The sequence below is a fragment of the Gobio gobio genome (genome assembly GCF_949357685.1).
Source record: "Gobio gobio genome assembly, chromosome: 5".
In the NCBI taxonomy this organism is placed as follows: Eukaryota; Metazoa; Chordata; class Actinopteri; order Cypriniformes; family Gobionidae; genus Gobio; species Gobio gobio.
Genome location: NC_137101.1, coordinates 51,431,856 through 51,450,476, shown reverse-complemented (window position 1 = coordinate 51,450,476; position 18,621 = coordinate 51,431,856).

Below are 18,621 nucleotides of genomic sequence, written 5' to 3'. Positions count from 1 at the left end.
AGAGCTAGGAGCCAATACGACAAAAAGGCCAATTCATCACAAATTTCGTATTTTAAAATAATTATATTTGGGTATTAGTTTTGCTTTGTCATTTGAACGTGTATTTGACTATTTCATTACAAATGTAACTATATTTCAGATATTAGCTTCTTTTATTAAAAAAAAGAATTGTCCCGTCGATTTTAGGCAATCTAGGGTGTGGCCTGTGTCCCACCCACCACCTTACAAGACACACCCTAGTCCTAACTCAAGGTGCTGACTTGGGGTGAACAGTCCTCTCTTCAGAAATAGCCAGTAAGTCCCGCCCAGAGTGCTGCACCAGAGCTAGGAGCCAATACGACAAAAAGGCCAATTCATCACAGATTTCGTATTTTAAAATAATTATATCTGGGTATTAGTTTTGCTTTGTCATTTGAACGTGTATTTGACATTGTTTCATTACAAATGTAACTATATTTCAGATATTAGCTTCTTTAAAAAAATAAAAAGAATTGTCCCGTCGATTTTTGGCAATCTAGGGAGTGGCCTGTGTCCCACCCACCACCTTACAAGACACACCCTAGTCCTAACTCAAGGTGCTGACTTGGGGTGAACAGTCATCTCTCCCAAAATGGGCAGTAAGTCCCGCCCAAAGTGCTGCACCAGAGCTAGGAGCCAATACGACAAAAAGGCCAATTCATCACAGATTTCGTATTTTAAAATAATTATATTTGGGTATTAGTTTTGCTTTGTCATTTGAACGTGAATTTGACTGTTTCATTACAAATGTAACTATATTTCAGATATTAGCTTCTTTAAAAAAAATAATAATAATTGTCCCGTCGATTTTTGGCAATCTAGGGAGTGGCCTGTGTCCCACCCACCACCTTACAAGACACACCCTAGTCCTAACTCAAGGTGCTGACTTGGGGTGAACAGTCCTCTCTCCCAAAATGGGCAGTAAGTCCCGCCCAGAGTGCTGCACCAGAGCTAGGAGCCAATACGACAAAAAGGCCAATTCATCACAAATTTCGTATTTTAAAATAATTATATTTGGGTATTAGTTTTGCTTTGTCATTTGAACGTGTATTTGACTATTTCATTACAAATGTAACTATATTTCAGATATTAGCTTCTTTAAAAAAAATTTAAAAAATTGTCCCGTCAATTTTTGGCAATCTAGGGAGTGGCCTGTGTCCCACCCACCACCTTACAAGACACACCCTAGTCCTAACTCAAGGTGCTGACTTGGGGTGAACAGTCCTCTCTTCAGAAATAGCCAGTAAGTCCCGCCCAGAGTGCTGCACCAGAGCTAGGAGCCAATACGACAAAAAGGCCAATTCATCACAGATTTCGTATTTTAAAATAATTATATCTGGGTATTAGTTTTGCTTTGTCATTTGAACATGTATTTGACATTGTTTCATTACAAATGTAACTATATTTCAGATATTAGCTTCTTTAAAAAAAATTAAAAAAATTGTCCCGTCGATTTTTGGCAATCTAGGGAGTGGCCTGTGTCCCACCCACCACCTTACAAGACACACCCTAGTCCTAACTCAAAGTGCTGACTTGGGGTGAACAGCCATCTCTCCCAAAATAGCCAGTAAGTCCCGCCCAGAGTGCTGCACCAGAGCTAGGAGCCAATACGACAAAAAGGCCAATTCATCACAGATTTCGTATTTTAAAAAATTTATATCTGGGTATTAGTTTTGCTTTGTCATTTGAACGTGTATTTGACATTGTTTCATTACAAATGTAACTATATTTCAGATATTAGCTTCTTTAAAAAATTTTTAAAAAATTGTCCCGTCAATTTTTGGCAATCTAGGGAGTGGCCTGTGTCCCACCCACCACCTTACAAGACACACCCTAGTCCTAACTCAAGGTGCTGACTTGGGGTGAACAGTCCTCTCTCCCAAAATGGGCAGTAAGTCCCGCCCAGAGTGCTGCACCAGAGCTAGGAGCCAATACGACAAAAAGGCCAATTCATCACAAATTTCGTATTTTAAAATAATTATATTTGGGTATTAGTTTTGCTTTGTCATTTGAACGTGTATTTGACTATTTCATTACAAATGTAACTATATTTCAGATATTAGCTTCTTTAAAAAAAATTTAAAAAATTGTCCCGTCAATTTTTGGCAATCTAGGGAGTGGCCTGTGTCCCACCCACCACCTTACAAGACACACCCTAGTCCTAACTCAAGGTGCTGACTTGGGGTGAACAGTCCTCTCTCCCAAAATAGCCAGTAAGTCCCGCCCAGAGTGCTGCACCAGAGCTAGGAGCCAATACGACAAAAAGGCCAATTCATCACAGATTTCGTATTTTAAAATAATTATATCTGGGTATTAGTTTTGCTTTGTCATTTGAACGTGTATTTGACATTGTTTCATTACAAATGTAACTATATTTCAGATATTAGCTTCTTTAAAAAAATAAAAAGAATTGTCCCGTCGATGTTTGGCAATCTAGGGTGTGGCCTGTGTCCCACCCACCACCTTACAAGACACACCCTAGTCCTAACTCAAGATGCTGACTTGGGGTGAACAGTCCTCTCTCCCAAAATGGGCAGTAAGTCCCGCCCAGAGTGCTGCACCAGAGCTAGGAGCCAATACGACAAAAAGGCCAATTCATCACAGATTTCGTATTTTAAAATAATTATATCTGGGTATTAGTTTTGCTTTGTCATTTGAACATGTATTTGACATTGTTTCATTACAAATGTAACTATATTTCAGATATTAGCTTCTTTAAAAAAAATAATAATAATTGTCCCGTCGATTTTAGGCAATCTAGGGAGTGGCCTGTGTCCCACCCACCACCTTACAAGACACACCCTAGTCCTAACTCAAGGTGCTGACTTGGGGTGAACAGTCCTCTCTCCCAAAATGGGCAGTAAGTCCCGCCCAAAGTGCTGCACCAGAGCTAGGAGCCAATACGACAAAAAGGCCAATTCATCACAGATTTCGTATTTTAAAATAATTATATCTGGGTATTAGTTTTGCTTTGTCATTTGAACGTGTATTTGACTATTTCATTACAAATGTAACTATATTTCAGATATTAGCTTCTTTAAAAAAATTTAAAAAAATTGTCCCGTCAATTTTTGGCAATCTAGGGAGTGACCTGTGTCCCACCCACCACCTTACAAGACACACCCTAGTCCTAACTCAAGGTGCTGACTTGGGGTGAACAGCCATCTCTCCCAAAATGGGCAATAAGTCCCGCCCAGAGTGCTGCACCAGAGCTAGGAGCCAATACGACAAAAAGGCCAATTCATCACAGATTTCGTATTTTAAAATAATTATATCTGGGTATTAGTTTTGCTTTGTCATTTGAACGTGTATTTGACTATTTCATTACAAATGTAACTATATTTCAGATATTAGCTTCTTTTATTAAAAAAAAAGAATTGTCCCGTCGATTTTTGGCAATCTAGGGAGTGGCCTGTGTCCCACCCACCACCTTACAGGACACACCCTAGTCCTAACTCAAGGTGCTGACTTGGGGTGAACAGTCCTCTCTCCCAAAATAGCCAGTAAGTCCCGCCCAAAGTGCTGCACCAGAGCTAGGAGCCAATACGACAAAAAGGCCAATTCATCACAGATTTCGTATTTTAAAATATTTATATCTGGGTATTAGTTTTGCTTTGTCATTTGAACGTGTATTTGACATTGTTTCATTACAAATGTAACTATATTTCAGATATTAGCTTCTTTAAAAAAAAAGTAATAATTGTCCCATCGATTTTAGGCAATCTAGGGAGTGGCCTGTGTCCCACCCACCACCTTACAAGACACACCCTAGTCCTAACTCAAGGTGCTGACTTGGGGTGAACAGTCCTCTCTCCCAAAATGGGCAGTAAGTCCCGCCCAGAGTGCTGCACCAGAGCTAGGAGCCAATACGACAAAAAGGCCAATTCATCACAGATTTGGTATTTTAAAATAATTATATCTGGGTATTAGTTTTGCTTTGTCATTTGAACGTGTATTTGACATTGTTTCATTACAAATGTAACTATATTTCAGATATTAGCTTCTTTAAAAAAATAAACAAATTGTCCCGTCGATTTTAGGCAATCTAGGGAGTGGCCTGTGTCCCACCCACCACCTTACAGGACACACCCTAGTCCTAACTCAAGGTGCTGACTTGGGGTGAACAGTCCTCTCTTCAGAAATAGCCAGTAAGTCCCGCCCAGAGTGCTGCACCAGAGCTAGGAGCCAATACGACAAAAAGGCCAATTCATCACAGATTTCGTATTTTAAAATAATTATATCTGGGTATTAGTTTTACTTTGTCATTTGAACGTGTATTTGACTGTTTCATTACAAATGTAACTATATTTCAGATATTAGCTTCTTTAAAAAAAATTTAAAAAATTGTCCCATCGATTTTAGGCAATCTAGGGAGTGGCCTGTGTCCCACCCACCACCTTACAAGACACACCCTAGTCCTAACTCAAGGTGCTGACTTGGGGTGAACAGTCCTCTCTCCCAAAATGGGCAGTAAGTCCCGCCCAAAGTGCTGCACCAGAGCTAGGAGCCAATACGACAAAAAGGCCAATTCATCACAGATTTCGTATTTTAAAATAATTATATCTGGGTATTAGTTTTGCTTTGTCATTTGAACGTGTATTTGACATTGTTTCATTACAAATGTAACTATATTTCAGATATTAGCTTCTTTAAAAAAATAAAAAGAATTGTCCCGTCGATGTTTGGCAATCTAGGGAGTGGCCTGTGTCCCACCCACCACCTTACAAGACACACCCTAGTCCTAACTCAAGGTGCTGACTTGGGGTGAACAGTCATCTCTCCCAAAATGGGCAGTAAGTCCCGCCCAGAGTGCTGCACCAGAGCTAGGAGCCAATACGACAAAAAGGCCAATTCATCACAGATTTCGTATTTTAAAATATTTATATCTGGTTATTAGTTTTGCTTTGTCATTTGAACGTGTATTTGACTGTTTCATTACAAATGTAACTATATTTCAGATATTAGCTTCTTTAAAAAAATAAACAAATTGTCCCGTCGATTTTAGGCAATCTAGGGAGTGGCCTGTGTCCCACCCACCACCTTACAAGACACACCCTAGTCCTAACTCAAGGTGCTGACTTGGGGTGAACAGTCCTCTCTCCCAAAATGGGCAGTAAGTCCCGCCCAAAGTGCTGCACCAGAGCTAGGAGCCAATACGACAAAAAGGCCAATTCATCACAGATTTCGTATTTTAAAATAATTATATCTGGGTATTAGTTTTGCTTTGTCATTTGAACGTGTATTTGAAATTGTTTCATTACAAATGTAACTATATTTCAGATATTAGCTTCTTTAAAAAAATAAAAAGAATTGTCCCGTCGATTTTAGGCAATCTAGGGAGTGGCCTGTGTCCCACCCACCACCTTACAAGACACACCCTAGTCCTAACTCAAGGTGCTGACTTGGGGTGAACAGTCCTCTCTCCCAAAATGGGCAGTAAGTCCCGCCCAGAGTGCTGCACCAGAGCTAGGAGCCAATACGACAAAAAGGCCAATTCATCACAGATTTCGTATTTTAAAATAATTATATCTGGGTATTAGTTTTGCTTTGTCATTTGAACGTGTATTTGACTGTTTCATTACAAATGTAACTATATTTCAGATATTAGCTTCTTTAAAAAAATAAACAAATTGTCCCGTCGATTTTAGGCAATCTAGGGAGTGGCCTGTGTCCCACCCACCACCTTACAAGACACACCCTAGTCCTAACTCAAGGTGCTGACTTGGGGTGAACAGTCCTCTCTCTCAAAATGGGCAGTAAGTCCCGCCCAAAGTGCTGCACCAGAGCTAGGAGCCAATACGACAAAAAGGCCAATTCATCACAGATTTCGTATTTTAAAATAATTATATCTGGGTATTAGTTTTGCTTTGTCATTTGAACGTGTATTTGACTGTTTCATTACAAATGTAACTATATTTCAGATATTAGCTTCTTTAAAAAAATAAACAAATTGTCCCGTCGATTTTAGGCAATCTAGGGAGTGGCCTGTGTCCCACCCACCACCTTACAAGACACACCCTAGTCCTAACTCAAGGTGCTGACTTGGGGTGAACAGTCCTCTCTCCCAAAATGGACAGTAAGTCCCGCCCAGAGTGCTGCACAAGAGCTAGGAGCCAATACGACAAAAAGGCCAATTCATCACAGATTTCGTATTTTAAAATAATTATATCTGGGTATTAGTTTTGCTTTGTCATTTGAACGTGTATTTGACATTGTTTCATTACAAATGTAACTATATTTCAGATATTAGCTTCTTTTATTAAAAAAAAGAATTGTCCCGTCGATTTTAGGCAATCTAGGGAGTGGCCTGTGTCCCACCCACCACCTTACAAGACACACCCTAGTCCTAACTCAAGGTGCTGACTTGGGGTGAACAGTCATCTCTCCCAAAATAGCCAGTAAGTCCCGCCCAGAGTGCTGCACCAGAGCTAGGAGCCAATACGACAAAAAGGCCAATTCATCACAGACTTCGTATTTTAAAATAATTATATCTGGGTATTAGTTTTGCTTTGTCATTTGAACGTGTATTTGACATTGTTTCATTACAAATGTAACTATATTTCAGATATTAGCTTCTTTTATTAAAAAAAAAGAATTGTCCCGTCAATTTTTGGCAATCTAGGGAGTGGCCTGTGTCCCACCCACCACCTTACAGGACACACCCTAGTCCTAACTCAAGGTGCTGACTTGGGGTGAACAGCCATCTCTCCCAAAATAGCCAGTAAGTCCCGCCCAGAGTGCTGCACCAGAGCTAGGAGCCAATACGACAAAAAGGCCAATTCATCACAGATTTCGTATTTTAAAATAATTATATCTGGGTATTAGTTTTGCTTTGTCATTTGAACGTGTATTTGACTGTTTCATTACAAATGTAACTATATTTCAGATATTAGCTTCTTGAAATTTTTTTTTTTTAAATTGTCCCGTCGATTTTTGGCAATCTAGGGAGTGGCCTGTGTCCCACCCACCACCTTACAAGACACACCCTAGTCCTAACTCAAGGTGCTGACTTGGGGTGAACAGCCATCTCTCCCAAAATGGGCAGTAAGTCCCGCCCAGAGTGCTGCACCAGAGCTAGGAGCCAATACGACAAAAAGGCCAATTCATCACAGATTTCATATTTTAAAATAATTATATCTGTGTATTAGTTTTGCTTTGTCATTTGAACGTGTATTTGACTATTTCATTACAAATGTAACTATATTTCAGATATTAGCTTCTTTAAAAAAATGTTAAAAAATTGTCCCGTCAATTTTTGGCAATCTAGGGAGTGACCTGTGTCCCACCCACCACCTTACAAGACACACCCTAGTCCTAACTCAAGGTGCTGACTTGGGGTGAACAGCCATCTCTCCCGAAAACGGCAGTAAGTCCCGCCCAGAGTGCTGCACCAGAGCTAGGAGCCAATACGACAAAAAGGCCAATTCATCACAGATTTCGTATTTTAAAATAATTATATCTGGGTATTAGTTTTGCTTTGTCATTTGTACGTGAATTTGACTTTTTCATTACAAATGTAACTATATTTCAGATATTAGCTTCTTGAAATTTTTTTTAAAAATTGTCCCGTCGATTTTAGGCAATCTAGGGAGTGGCCTGTGTCCCACCCACCACCTTACAAGACACACCCTAGTCCTAACTCAAGGTGCTGACTTGGGGTGAACAGTCATCTCTCCCAAAATGGGCAATAAGTCCCGCCCAGAGTGCTGCACCAGAGCTAGGAGCCAATACGACAAAAAGGCCAATTCATCACAGATTTCGTATTTTAAAATATTTATATCTGGGTATTAGTTTTGCTTTGTCATTTGAACGTGTATTTGACTGTTTCATTACAAATGTAACTATATTTCAGATATTAGCTTCTTTTATTAAAAAAAAAGAATTGTCCCGTCGATTTTTGGCAATCTAGGGTGTGGCCTGTGTCCCACCCACCACCTTACAAGACACACCCTAGTCCTAACTCAAGGTGCTGACTTGGGGTGAACCGTCCTCTCTCCCAAAATGGGCAGTAAGTCCCGCCCAGAGTGCTGCACCAGAGCTAGGAGCCAATACGACAAAAAGGCCAATTCATCACAGATTTCGTATTTTAAAATATTTATATCTGGGTATTAGTTTTGCTTTGTCATTTGAACGTGTATTTGACTGTTTCATTACAAATGTAACTATATTTCAGATATTAGCTTCTTGAAATTTTTTTTTAAAAATTGTCCCGTCGATTTTAGGCAATCTAGGGAGTGGCCTGTGTCCCACCCACCACCTTACAAGACACACCCTAGTCCTAACTCAAGGTGCTGACTTGGGGTGAACAGTCCTCTCTCCCAAAATAGCCAGTAAGTCCCGCCCAAAGTGCTGCACCAGAGCTAGGAGCCAATACGACAAAAAGGCCAATTCATCACAGATTTCGTATTTTAAAATAATTATATCTGGGTATTAATTTTGCTTTGTCATTTGAACATGTATTTGACTGTTTCATTACAAATGTAACTATATTTCAGATATTAGCTTCTTGAAATTTTTTTTTTTTAAATTGTCCCGTCGATTTTTGGCAATCTAGGGAGTGGCCTGTGTCCCACCCACCACCTTACAAGACACACCCTAGTCCTAACTCAAGGTGCTGACTTGGGGTGAACAGCCATCTCTCCCAAAATGGGCAGTAAGTCCCGCCCAGAGTGCTGCACCAGAGCTAGGAGCCAATACGACAAAAAGGCCAATTCATCACAGATTTCATATTTTAAAATAATTATATCTGGGTATTAGTTTTGCTTTGTCATTTGAACGTGTATTTGACTATTTCATTACAAATGTAACTATATTTCAGATATTAGCTTCTTTAAAAAAATGTTAAAAAATTGTCCCGTCAATTTTTGGCAATCTAGGGAGTGGCCTGTGTCCCACCCACCACCTTAAAAGACACACCCTAGTCCTAACTCAAGGTGCTGACTTGGGGTGAACAGCCATCTCTCCCGAAAACGGCAGTAAGTCCCGCCCAGAGTGCTGCACCAGAGCTAGGAGCCAATACGACAAAAAGGCCAATTCATCACAGATTTCGTATTTTAAAATAATTATATCTGGGTATTAGTTTTGCTTTGTCATTTGAACGTGTATTTGACATTGTTTCATTACAAATGTAACTATATTTCAGATATTAGCTTCTTTAAAAAAAATAATAATAATTGTCCCGTCGATTTTAGGCATTCTAGGGAGTGGCCTGTGTCCCACCCACCACCTTACAAGACACACCCTAGTCCTAACTCAAGGTGCTGACTTGGGGTGAACAGTCCTCTCTTCAGAAATAGCCAGTAAGTCCCGCCCAGAGTGCTGCACCAGAGCTAGGAGCCAATACGACAAAAAGGCCAATTCATCACAGATTTCGTATTTTAAAATATTTATATCTGGGTATTAGTTTTGCTTTGTCATTTGAACGTGTATTTGACTGTTTCATTACAAATGTAACTATATTTCAGATATTAGCTTCTTTTATTAAAAAAAAAGAATTGTCCCGTCGATTTTTGGCAATCTAGGGTGTGGCCTGTGTCCCACCCACCACCTTACAAGACACACCCTAGTCCTAACTCAAGGTGCTGACTTGGGGTGAACCGTCCTCTCTCCCAAAATGGGCAGTAAGTCCCGCCCAGAGTGCTGCACCAGAGCTAGGAGCCAATACGACAAAAAGGCCAATTCATCACAGATTTCGTATTTTAAAATAATTATATCTGGGTATTACTTTTGCTTTGTCATTTGAACGTGTATTTGACATTGTTTCATTACAAATGTAACTATATTTCAGATATTAGCTTCTTTAAAAAAATTAAAAGAATTGTCCCGTCGATGTTTGGCAATCTAGGGAGTGGCCTGTGTCCCACCCACCACCTTACAAGACACACCCTAGTCCTAACTCAAGGTGCTGACTTGGGGAGAACAGTCCTCTCTTCAGAAATAGCCAGTAAGTCCCGCCCAAAGTGCTGCACCAGAGCTAGGAGCCAATACGACAAAAAGGCCAATTCATCACAGATTTCGTATTTTAAAATAATTATATCTGGGTATTACTTTTGCTTTGTCATTTGAACGTGTATTTGACTGTTTCATTACAAATGTAACTATATTTCAGATATTAGCTTCTTTAAAAAAATTTTTAAAAATTGTCCCATCGATTTTTGGCAATCTAGGGAGTGGCCTGTGTCCCACCCACCACCTTACAAGACACACCCTAGTCCTAACTCAAGGTGCTGACTTGGGGTGAACAGTCATCTCTCCCAAAATGGGCAGTAAGTCCCGCCCAGAGTGCTGCACCAGAGCTAGGAGCCAATACGACAAAAAGGCCAATTCATCACAGATTTCGTATTTTAAAATATTTATATCTGGGTATTAGTTTTGCTTTGTCATTTGAACGTGTATTTGACTGTTTCATTACAAATGTAACTATATTTCAGATATTAGCTTCTTTAAAAAAAAAAATAATAATTGTCCCGTCGATTTTTGGCAATCTAGGGAGTGGCCTGTGTCCCACCCACCACCTTACAAGACACACCCTAGTCCTAACTCAAGGTGCTGACTTGGGGTGAACAGTCCTCTCTTCAGAAATAGCCAGTAAGTCCCGCCCAGAGTGCTGCACCAGAGCTAGGAGCCAATACGACAAAAAGGCCAATTCATCACAGATTTCGTATTTTAAAATATTTATATCTGGGTATTAGTTTTGCTTTGTCATTTGAACGTGTATTTGACTGTTTCATTACAAATGTAACTATATTTCAGATATTAGCTTCTTTAAAAAAAAAAATAATAATTGTCCCGTCGATTTTTGGCAATCTAGGGAGTGGCTTGTGTCCCACCCACCACCTTACAGGACACACCCTAGTCCTAACTCAAGGTGCTGACTTGGGGTGAATAGTCATCTCTCCCAAAATGGGCAGTAAGTCCCGCCCAAAGTGCTGCACCAGAGCTAGGAGCCAATACGACAAAAAGGCCAATTCATCACAGATTTCGTATTTTAAAATAATTATATCTGGTTATTAGTTTTGCTTTGTCATTTGAACGTGAATTTGACTGTTTCATTACAAATGTAACTATATTTCAGATATTAGCTTCTTTAAAAAAAAAAAAAAAAATTGTCCCGTCGATTTTAGGCAATCTAGGGTGTGGCCTGTGTCCCACCCACCACCTTACAAGACACACCCTAGTCCTAACTCAAGGTGCTGACTTGGGGTGAACAGTCCTCTCTCCCAAAATGGGCAGCAAGTCCCGCCCAGAGTGCTGCACCAGAGCTAGGAGCCAATACGACAAAAAGGCCAATTCATCACAGATTTCGTATTTTAAAATAATTATATCTGGGTATTACTTTTGCTTTGTCATTTGAACGTGTATTTGACATTGTTTCATTACAAATGTAACTATATTTCAGATATTAGCTTCTTTAAAAAAAAAAAAATAATTGTCCCGTTGATTTTTGGCAATCTAGGGAGTGGCCTGTGTCCCACCCACCACCTTACAGGACACACCCTAGTCCTAACTCAAGGTGCTGACTTGGGGTGAACAGTCCTCTCTCCCAAAATGGGCAGTAAGTCCCGCCCAGAGTGCTGCACCAGAGCTAGGAGCCAATACGACAAAAAGGCCAATTCATCACAGATTTCGTATTTTAAAATATTTATATCTGGGTATTAGTTTTGCTTTGTCATTTGAACGTGTATTTGACTATTTCATTACAAATGTAACTATATTTCAGATATTAGCTTCTTTTATTAAAAAAAAAGAATTGTCCCGTCGATTTTTGGCAATCTAGGGAGTGGCCTGTGTCCCACCCACCACCTTACAAGACACACCCTAGTCCTAACTCAAGGTGCTGACTTGGGGTGAACAGTCCTCTCTCCCAAAATGGGCAGTAAGTCCCGCCCAAAGTGCTGCACCAGAGCTAGGAGCCAATACGACAAAAAGGCCAATTCATCACAGATTTCGTATTTTAAAATAATTATATCTGGGTATTAGTTTTGCTTTGTCATTTGAACGTGTATTTGACATTGTTTCATTACAAATGTAACTATATTTCAGATATTAGCTTCTTTAAAAAAAAAGTAATAATTGTCCCATCGATTTTAGGCAATCTAGGGAGTGGCCTGTGTCCCACCCACCACCTTACAAGACACACCCTAGTCCTAACTCAAGGTGCTGACTTGGGGTGAACAGCCATCTCTCCCAAAATGGGCAGTAAGTCCCGCCCAGAGTGCTGCACCAGAGCTAGGAGCCAATACGACAAAAAGGCCAATTCATCACAGATTTCGTATTTTAAAATAATTATATCTGGGTATTAGTTTTGCTTTGTCATTTGAACATGTATTTGACAATGTTTCATTACAAATGTAACTATATTTCAGATATTAGCTTCTTTAAAAAAAAAAATAATAATAATTGTCCCGTCGATTTTTGGCAATCTAGGGAGTGGCCTGTGTCCCACCCACCACCTTACAGGACACACCCTAGTCCTAACTCAAGGTGCTGACTTGGGGTGAACAGTCCTCTCTTCAGAAATCGGCAGTAAGTCCCGCCCAAAGTGCTGCACCAGAGCTAGGAGCCAATACGACAAAAAGGCCAATTCATCACAGATTTCGTATTTTAAAATAATTATATCTGGGTATTACTTTTGCTTTGTCATTTGAACGTGTATTTGACTGTTTCATTACAAATGTAACTATATTTCAGATATTAGCTTCTTTAAAAAAAAAAGTAATAATTGTCCCATCGATTTTTGGCAATCTAGGGAGTGGCCTGTGTCCCACCCACCACCTTACAAGACACACCCTAGTCCTAACTCAAGGTGCTGACTTGGGGTGATTAACCAGCTTTGCCTAAATATCCAACTTGTGTGCAATGTGCGCTTTTTGTCCATTGCTACAACTGACTGCGCTATGGGGACAAAGCTGCTCAGTCCCAGTTTTATAGGTTACAATGTGTACCTTTAACTATAACATGTTTGATAAATAGTTATTTGTTCAATCTTACTTGTTGTCGACTTCTGGCATCTGCTGTAGACTGTTTTATCGCACTTTCCTGTTGCCTGAAGTCCTCGTTGTGCAAATCTGTGTGGCCAAGAAATGAAAATTCAATGATATGATAACGGTTAAAGAAAAAAAATTTATTTGCACACAAAGCATGTTTTGAGCACTTGTAAATGTGATCAATACTGTACATTCCGCTGCTTACGCTTTAATACTACACAGATCTAATGTACATGCGATTTCTTTCCCAGGTGTTTACATTCACAGACATGGACTGTGTTTATGTGAACTTTGTGTGATTTAACCTTGTGTGTATGGACAGTTTAAGGGCAATAAAATGCGAAAGAAAACATAGTTTAGTAACACGTCAGTCACGCGCCTTGTGACAACGGGAATATTCCAGAAAGTAAGGCTATCTTACGGTCAAACATTAGCTGAACTCTTGGTTGATTAACCCAAACACTAATTCACTGTCTAGTCATTTGTCTCAGTGTATTTAAGCCCTCATGTTTGCCATGCGTCTTGGTCTGTTATTGAATATGTAAACCTGCTGAGTTGGTGAGTGTTTTGTAAAGCCGAGTTTGTTTCGCAACGCCTTTGATTTATGTTTTATAATTTGTAAATAAAGAGACTGCACCTGGGTTCTTCAACTCGCCTTCCAGTGGACTTCTTGTTACATTGTGGTAGCTATATAATGTTATTTTGTTGAAATGCACTTTATAAAATAAAAAAAATCTTTCATTAAAGCTATTAAATCAAAATCTATTTCTGATGCCGCTGCACTGACATCTCTCTGTGAAAGTCCCTGGCCATTTTGCTCTAGCCCTTACAAAAACATTTTTTTACAGGTTGTAATGTATGAAGTTGGAAATTTCCCTGTATAGCCTAAGTAGGCTATAATGTATAAATTCACATCATCTCGCACATTGATCGGCATTCAGAGTTTCAGTGTTTTTTTGTTTTGTTTTTTTTTTGCAACAGGACGTTTTGTATGCTATAATAATCATGTATTTCTATAATAAAAACATGATATATCTTCGTACCTTTCCAATAATAAAAAAACTATTATAGCCATGTTCTCTTTGCGTTCTCTAAGTGTTTAACGTTAATCAGTATTTTTATTATAATTTGCATCAAACAAACAGCAAAGTTCTTATTCACAGTGATTATTGCCACTGATTATTAAACGAATATATTAAGAATGATTGCACAACCAACAAATAGCCTACTAGGTGGCGATATTCACCATGTAAACCGGCATTAAACAAAAGAAGAAATATAGTATGGCACCAGGGCCGGACTGGGACACAATTTCAGGCTGGGAAATCCTACATCCATCCAGGCCAAATTTAGAATTTACAAACACGGACAAACCTATTTTTTCCCCTAAATAATTAAAGGCTTTATCTTGAACGGTACCCTCACTTCCCTTTTCCTTTTCTTAATTTTCCCTAATATCTCTCTGTCTCTCCCTTCCACCAGGATCATCAGCCTCATACACTAAGTAAAGCGGAGTACTAGTGTTATTGGAAATTTAAACTAAAACATTATTATAATAATAATAATGCATAATATATGTATGCATGTATAACGCGTGTGTATTTTTATCGTACCAGTCTCTTCTACACCTGTCACTTTTTCTGGCCTCATGTTACAATCAGAACTGAAAATCAACCACCTTATAATTTGTTTGCCCAGAATCTACATCTATTTTAGTAAAAATCAAAGTATTATATTTAAGAAAAAATTTTGTTTTTATGTTAAAATGTAATTAAATATCCTAAATTTAGCAACACTATATTGCATACAATATGTAAAAAAAGAAAAAAGTTTCTTATTTTGTTTCTACTCCCTGCCTGGCTGAATCTGATGTGTGATCAGTCAATCAGCTCTAGTTCAGTGGTCAGCCCACGGACTGATTCCCTCACCAGTGTCCTGACTACTGAACTAGGGAGCTGATTGAGACGCACCCATCATTTTCTAAATAGTCTAAATGTCAAAAAAAAAAAATTGGTAACACTTTATAATCTAAGGTTCATTAACATTAGTTAACTACATTCATTAACATGAACTGATAATGAACTGCACTTATAAAGCATTTATTTATCTTTGTTAATTTCAACATTTACTAACGCATTATTAAAATCTTGCTAACATTAGTTAATGCACTGTGAACTAACATGAACAAACCATGAACAGCTGGATTTTAATGAACTAACGTTAACAAAGATGAACTAATGCTGAACAGAGGTGTTGTTCATGGTTAGTTCATGTTAACTAATGCATTAACTAATGTTAACTAATTGTAAAGTTGTTACCATGCATTCAATAATAAACTTCATTTTGACTGTATCTATTTAGAAAAATCCTAATAAAATATTATTGCATTATTTTTTGTTGATGTCTGCACTATCACTTCTGTCTCCCTGCTCCCAGTACCTACCATATAATTGTGAATATTTGTCTGCTAAATTACTAAAGTAACTTCACACTAAATAATATTAATCTCCTTTAGCATAGGCATACAGTATTTTAAGTGATAGTAAGTAATAGGCGCGCTACCGCTCACATTCGCTAGCAGTTCAATACTAATTTAACACAAAAAGTACAGTATTTACAGATGAAACTGACCTGCACTTGAAGCCCTGAACAGGTCAGTAGTTTTGCAATGTTTCGCTGCTGCCTCTTGGAGAGCTTTCTTTTTCTTTCTCTCTCTCTCTCTGCTCGACCTGGCCGCTTTCTCTCCATCATCAGGCGCTGCTCGCGTTTGGCTGAGGCGTAAAGTCCAATCGGAGCCTTGCCAGTCAGGTCAAGACTAACAGATTCATGATTTATTTTAATTATTAATAATAATTTTATTGAATGCCGAATTCGAAAATTATCACTTTAGTAAAGGCAATAATAAAAAATAATTATAATTATTAAATAAAATTCTCCCGGTGCTCCCGATGTCCAGTCCGGGCCTGTATGGCACGCTTTTTCTTATGTGGCTTTTACACAAGTTATAAATGGCCATCTTTACACAGAAAAAGCGCCACAGAAACCAAATCTGAAGCGGCATAAAATCACGCAAATGTTTATAAGACTGTTTCTCTGAAGCGGCATAATTAATATACCACGCCTTCATAGAAAATGCTGTTTATTCAATATTAATTTGCAACGTTATTATTAAATACGAATGTTTCCTGTTATACAGAACGAGTTTCTGATGTGCTGCACAATTGTGATATTAAATCAGTTTCAGCTTTGGACGGCTCATCTGATTGTCCAGCGGCATGCGCTGCAGGAGAAATCCCTGACCGCTGGAGAAGCCGCCAGAAGTGCCGCGTTTTGCGCGTGCTCTTTCTCTTACAAAATCACAAATGTAGTAGAAATTGCGCTATGGGCACAAAGCTGCTCAGTCAAAGTTTTATAGGTTACGTTGTGTACTTTTAACTAACATATCTGCCGAAAAGTTATTTGTAAAAAACTTACTTGTTGTCGACTTCTGGCATCTGTAGATGTTTTTTCGCTCTTTCCTCTTGGCTGAATTATTCGTTGTGCAAATGTGTGGCCAAGAAATCAAAATTCAGTGACAACGGTTGAAGAAAAGGAAGAAAAGATGTGCACACAAAGCCAGTTTTGAGCTCAAATATGAGAGACCATCTCGAAATGCAGCGTTCTAAAGTTCCATCTTGATTGTCCACTGTGATGTCACAATTGATGTTCTATATTTGATTCATAACAGAATAGAGAGCAATAGCCTAGGCTTGCGCTTTAATACACAGATCTGATACAAGGAATATTCCAACTTTATACATTACAAAATTATAGATATTAACTACACTGACCTGTGTACGGAAGGGAACTTTTGATTACTTGTGTAAAACTATTACATTTTTCACATTTATTTTAAACAGCATTTCCACTCAATGTATATGTTTGTCTGTTTGTGGGCATAGCTCACTTAAAAATGTTAAAAATAACCCAACAAGTAACCCAACTGTGGGTTGGTATAGCACCTTCCCAACTGTGGGTTATTTTAACCCAATGCATTGGGTTAAAAACAGTTGTGTTAACTTTTTATTTTTATTCATGTCATTATTTTAATAAATAAAATACACATTTTCAAATACAGATTGTTTATTTGTAAGAAACAATACATACATTTTAAAATATACATTTTAAATGTCAAACTAAATATTGGGGAGCCTAGCATTTAATGTAAATATACATAAATGTGTACATATTAAATTCAAAATACACAGCACAAAATACATTCAAAACCTATTAAAAAATGTACAAACAGTACACATTCAAATCAAAACATATATTTGAAACCTTCACACAAATGTACATAGAGTAAACATACATAAAATGTGTACATACAACACAAAAATTAATACTACATTTAAAACTACACAAAAGTGCACAGAAATATTACATTCAAAACCTATACAACAGAATACACAAATTCATAATATTAAATCCTTCCAGAAATAAACTACTTTATTAAAAAAATGCACTGTACACTGCATTGATGTGTTGTAAACATACCTTAAGTAGCAAAACAAACACAAATGATGATGATCAAAGTTCTTAATGAGGCAGCAATGTGTTGAAGGAACTCCTCTGGATATGTTCAAGTTTGCATGCTGCAAAAACTCCCAAATGAGGGCAGAGGTCTTTGGATAGTTTGTCATAGATGTATAAAGAAATCTGAAACACATCCAATGCTTGAAATAAGGTCTTCTGTTCAACTTCCTCCACACTGAAAATGAAAACCTGCGAGTTCTCTTTGTCCCCAAGAATTGTCATGTGGATCCTGGCTTGTCTCACTGTTCAGCTAATGCACCACGTTAGTTCCAACCTTAGAAGAATAAATAAAGTTCAGTTGGCATGCAGTGACAACATCAGCAGTGTTACATTACACAAAAGTTACAATGAAGTAGTGCTGTACTGAATTAAAAAATTGTCACTATAATTAGTCATTACACCTGCTGTTAAAAAGATAGTTTACACAAAAATAAAAATTCTGTCATAATTTACTCACCCTCATGCTTTTTCAAACCCGTAAGACTTCTGTTCATCTTCGGAACACAGAAAGGCAGTAAAGACATTAAAGTAATCCATTTAACTCCAGTAGTTCAACCTCAGTTTTATGAAGTGACGTGAGTATATTCTATCCCTTAACCATAATTTACCACTTTATTTACAAAATATTCATCTCAATGCATGTTCACGAGAGCACCTTGACGCATGTGTTTTGTGTTGATGAGAGAGCAGATGTTGTGTGATGTTTTTGTTGTTGCACAAAGCACTCGTGTCGCTTCATAAAATTGAGGCTAAAGCACTTGAGTCACATGGATTACTTTAATGATGTCTGTTCTGGGCCTTGAAAGTGGTAGTTGCATAGGCCGTCAATGGAGGAACAGAAAGCTCTCAGAACTTAATTTGTGTTCCGAAGAACAACGAAAGTCTTACAGTTTTGGAACGACATGAGGGTAATTAATGGGATAGGGTCATTTTCATTTTTGGGTGAACTATGATTTACTCACCCTTGAGTCATCCTAGGTGTATATGGCATTCTTCAGACGAACACAATCAGCGTTATATTAAAAAATGTCCTGGATCTTCC